Here is a 4,926-nt window from a genome sequence, read left to right as displayed (position 1 = left end):
AAAAGAAAATTATTTTCTTTTACCGAACTAAACAAAGATACTTAACGTTTATATTCTTGACTTCGTAATGTTCTTCATCTTTCGCAATGCATTACCGATGGACTACATTGCGTGTACTGAAAAATTTCACCTGTCTTCATTTTCGTAACGCACAAAACATACATAAGCGAACAAAATAAATATCGCGGTGACTTTAGTTAATTATTATCGTTCTCACACGAGTTTCACCTACGTTACGTTTTACTGGTGGTCGGACCTCTTGTGAGGCCGCACGCGTAGGTACCACCACCCTGCTTATTTCTGCCGTGAAGCAGTAATGCGCTTCGGTTTGAAGGGCGGGGCAGCCGTTGTAACTATACTTGAGACCTTAGAACTTATATCTCAAGGTGGGTGGCGCATTTACATCGTAGATGTCTATGGGCTCCAGTAACCACTTAACACCAGGTGGGCTGTGAGCTCGTCCACCCATCTAAGCAATAAAAATAAAAAGGTGGCGGCATTTACTTTGTAGGTGTCTATGGACTCCGGTAACTGCTTAAGACCAGATGGGCTTTGAGCTTATCCACTAATCTAAGCAACACTGAACACCAGGTGGTCCGTGAGTTAATCCACCGACCTAAGTAATAAAAAAAATTGGACTGATGCCTGAATGGAAATAACCATATTTTCAAGGTAAACCCAAAAACATTCCAGTTCCGAAGAGCAAGCAACCTTCAAATCGTCGGTCCACCGAGAAGTATCACCTGATCGCTGGAAGGTCTTCCCTTTGTCGATTGCCTTCAAACATTTTACATAAACTATCACTTTAACCAATAAATAAACGGAAGCCATAAATTGTGAATGTGAATTTCCATATTTTGGATATTTCGGTTGTGACGTAAGCAACTGTTTGCCATCCACTCGGTCCACTTCCCGAACGGGCGTGCTCGGATAATGGCGCGGTTATTTTGCAAGCTAACGAGCTCCGATGGTCAGGTATAGACAAATATTTACTCACTACAAGTCATAGAGCTACTAAGTGAACTCGATTCGAAATTAGCTCGCGTAACATTTAGTATGTAATTTTTGGAATATCCGTTGCCGGATTATTGTATCACTTCAGTGGTCGTGAGGTTAGTGACGCTTACTATAATAACAAGAGTTCTGGGTTCTTGGACCATGTTAGTATCTTTGTAAAAGTAATTTGGTACAGGTCGTACTTGCTTCGGCAGTACATATACTAAAATTGGAACGATACAGAGAGGATTAGCATGGTCCCTGCGTAAGGATGACACGCAAAATCGTGAAGCGTTCCACATTTTTCCATTATGAGGATGCAGAGGCTTTTGGATTTACTGCCCCAGTGGCTGGACCGTTGGAGAGTCTCATCCAACGCTCTCAATCCTGCTCAACTCCAGCCTGCAGTACTCCACCCCTGCCCTATTAGACAGGGAGATTCAGCCCGGGCAGAGGGGTTTCCTCGAGGCACGCTCCGCGCCCTCGGGGCGCGACGACCCCCACGGACGGTACATGTCTACTTTTAACTTGTGTTGTCTCATATTATTATGTATAGTACAGGAGAGAATCCTAGCTTGATAACCTCGAATGAAGTGCATTTTTTATTGATTTATATGTTTTAGTTTGTACATTTTAATTCTGCGATTTAGTCGGAGTTCAAATTCTTTGGCTACAAAAAAAATATCTATGTTGTGAAGGATAGTAAATAAGGATCATGTAGTAAAAATTAAATAGTGGATCCTGATGGTGGGTGCATTGTGACCTTGAACAACTTAGTGCCACCGTTCTGCTTATTTATCTAGATAGTTAGACAGTCATGGGTTCGATTCAAAGGGTAGGAGAGCGGTTAGTTATATATAACAATCACTCTTCTTCTTCGACTTGCCCTACCCCACCATGTAGGGTCGGCGAAACATATCTTCATATGTCATCTCTGTACTCAGACCCTTCTCTTACATTTCCTTTTTCACACAGTTCGCCGAAGTCTTTTACGGACACTCCTTTCTCACATCTACTATTAAATATAACAATTACTACAGTGTTCTTGGAATATTTGTAACAGTTGGTCAGCTGTCGTGATCCTATGTGCTGCTACCGCATTATCCAAGTTAGCCTGTAATTGAAGTATACTATTCACAATTATCAGCTCTTTCCCTATATTCAATTAAGCGAATAAAAGCAAGTTCAAATAAATATATCGGTGACTTTAGTTCAAGATAAATAAAATATGTATATTATTAAATTTTAAACAACAAACGATACTTTAGTAGGGGGTCTATCGCGAATACCTGTATAATTATACCCACAAAACACGACGACAGATATTCTGTGTTAATAAATGTAAAACCTGTAATAGCGAAAATTTTGAATTAATTAATAATTTTAACAGGGAAATATGCTAAGTGTGCACTTAAAATTCTATTTTTTACTATTCGCTTAGTTTCATTCAGATACGCTTATTGGTTCTGACTGAGAGCCATGTAATTTGAACTACTTTAGGCTGTTTGAGGTATTGACGAACCGAAATGAACGACTACTTCGTGGCTGGGTTGGGAGGTTGTATTTAAATTTTTTATTATTTTTATTGCTTAGTTGGCTGGACGAGCCCACAGCTCATCTGGTGCTCTGGTGGACTCTACAACGTAAATGCCGCCACCGACTTTAAAATATGAGTTCTAAGGTTTCAGTATAGTTGCAACGACTGCCCCACCCTTTAAGCCGAAACGCATTACTGCTTCACGGCAGAAATAGGCAGAGTGCTGTGGACTCAAGTGAAATCGTTCAAAAAAGTTGAAATTTTTTAGGTCAGTGTTTAGAAATGTTGGTGCTCACTATGAGATCACGACCATTTGTAATTATGCACTCATCGTATTTAATATTAAATATATTATGGCTGTTACAAATGGCTGTTAAGCATCGCTGAGCACGGTATTACGGTAAGCAGCAATTTGACTGGGCATTAGGCACGTCCATGAGCGACGGTGACCACTCATTGTTAGGTGGACCGTATGCTCATCTCCCTGTATTGGTAATAATAAAACAAAAATACGCGGATATTATTAAAACCAGCCAAAGGGTATATGAAATTCAGATCTTAACTTAAGAAGGTAGATTTGTATAATGTATTATAATATAAAGTAAGTATATGTGTGTATGTTATATATATATATGTGTGTGTGTGTGTGTATTTGTATGTATATATATTGTTTTGTATCTTGTAATATGTATATATTATTATATGTAATGTTTACTGTATGTACTAGGTTTGTGTTCCTAATTTTTCTTTCCTTTTCCGGGCCTACTGGAAGAGATTTCAGCATGAAATAAGTAGTGCCCTTGTACTCTGTATCCTTATTGACGTGTCTTTTATAACAGCTGTGTGTACAAAATATATTAAATAAATAAATAAATAAAAGATATGATCATCCACAAATATATTTGAATGTGGAAGACTAATGAGTTTCCGAGATTTTCATTAGGAATGTTGATGTTAGCGAATCTGGCGGTGCTAATGTCGCATCGTCGTCGTCTCTTTCCTCCCAGACTGATGAGTTCGACGTACGAATGTAGGATTTACTTTTGAAAGACAAAGAGCCACAAATATCTGGATGTAATTACAGATTACATATATTGAAAGATAGGCACAAGTTTGACTAGTTAACTAATCGAACAAAAAAAAAGTCATTATTAAACGCGTTTTTTAATGTGATTATTAGTTTTAATAATAAAAGTCGTCAAAATTTCAAAATCGTATTTTTCAAATAAAAAATTCGTGTGATAAGCTTATTGGTTATCAAATTTGATTAGTGTACTATTTGAACAAAAAAATAATAAAACGTTATTATTAAATGAGTTTTTATTGTGATTATTAGTTTTAATAATAAAAGTCGTCAAAATTCCAAAATCGTATCTTTCAGATCGAAAATTTGTGTAATAAACTCATTGGCTATCAAATTAAATTCGACCGAAAGTCTTGGGAATAACAAACGAATAATTATAGCGGGCTTCTATCTATACTAATATTATAAAGAGGAAATATTTGTTTGTTTGTTTTTATTGAATAGGCTCCGAAAGTACTGAACCGATTTGAAAAATTCTTTCACTGTTTGAAAGTTACTCTATTCCCGAGTGACATAGGGTATAATCGTTTTTGAAAAAAATTAGGGATCCTTACTAAAACTCCAATAATGTAACCCAAGGTGTAAAAATATTACATTAAATATTCTTTACATCGCAGCATCGCGTGCCCTGCGAAATCTATTGATGATAGAATAAAATAATGTACTACGACTTTGTAGAACACAACTATTATAGTTATAGCGCAATAGGTGTTCTTATTTTAAAAAAAATTAAACAACGGTAAGTATTGTTGAAATTTTTGTTAAAGACCCGAGCGGAGCCGGAGCGGGCCGCTAGTATTTAGATAAAGATATGGTACATCTTAATAGACAAAGACAACTGTTTTAGCTAAGTACCATTTTTTAATAAGTTTAATGAGCAAATTTTTTTTTGTTGCTAGTGATGGTCTGTAGTTCTGTCAAATTATTTTCATAATAACTGTTTCGCAAATGCAATAAAATGAATCTAAATCTTAAGGTGTCAGTTATTTGGATTGAATTTTGATAATTGAGTTTTAAGAATTCTAAATTTGCTTGGTGTTGTAATTCTTTGTAGTAGTTTTTATTAGCTCTAGTTTTACTAATTTCATATGATTGTCTCTCAACTACTCTTCTAATTTTTCTCTTCCATTCTCTTTTATCAGCCATCATCTCAACATTCACTCCTCTCTCTCTCTCATATCGTCATTCACAAACTCCATCCATGTCTTCTTCGGTCGACCTTTTCCCCTTCTACAGCAAGCGGGCATTAAAATTCAAATTGATTGGCCTTGTTTGAATCATTAAGTTTAAAGTTATTGCAGCTACGGTA

At 36.4% G+C, this 4,926-nt stretch overlaps 1 non-coding gene across 1 annotated transcript; it reads left to right on the top strand.

Moving 5' to 3' along the window:
- The first annotated feature begins 1,195 nt into the window (after positions 1 to 1,195).
- Positions 1,196 to 1,302, top strand: LOC119629442 (U6 spliceosomal RNA). Its single transcript, XR_005245425.1, has one exon. It is a non-coding gene; the product is annotated as a U6 spliceosomal RNA (small nuclear RNA).
- Positions 1,303 to 4,926: the final 3,624 nt, after the last annotated feature.

This window comes from Bombyx mori, chromosome 13 (assembly GCF_030269925.1).
Source record: "Bombyx mori chromosome 13, ASM3026992v2".
Lineage (NCBI taxonomy): Eukaryota > Metazoa > Arthropoda > Insecta > Lepidoptera > Bombycidae > Bombyx > Bombyx mori.
This window is presented reverse-complemented; position numbering and strand designations above follow the sequence as displayed.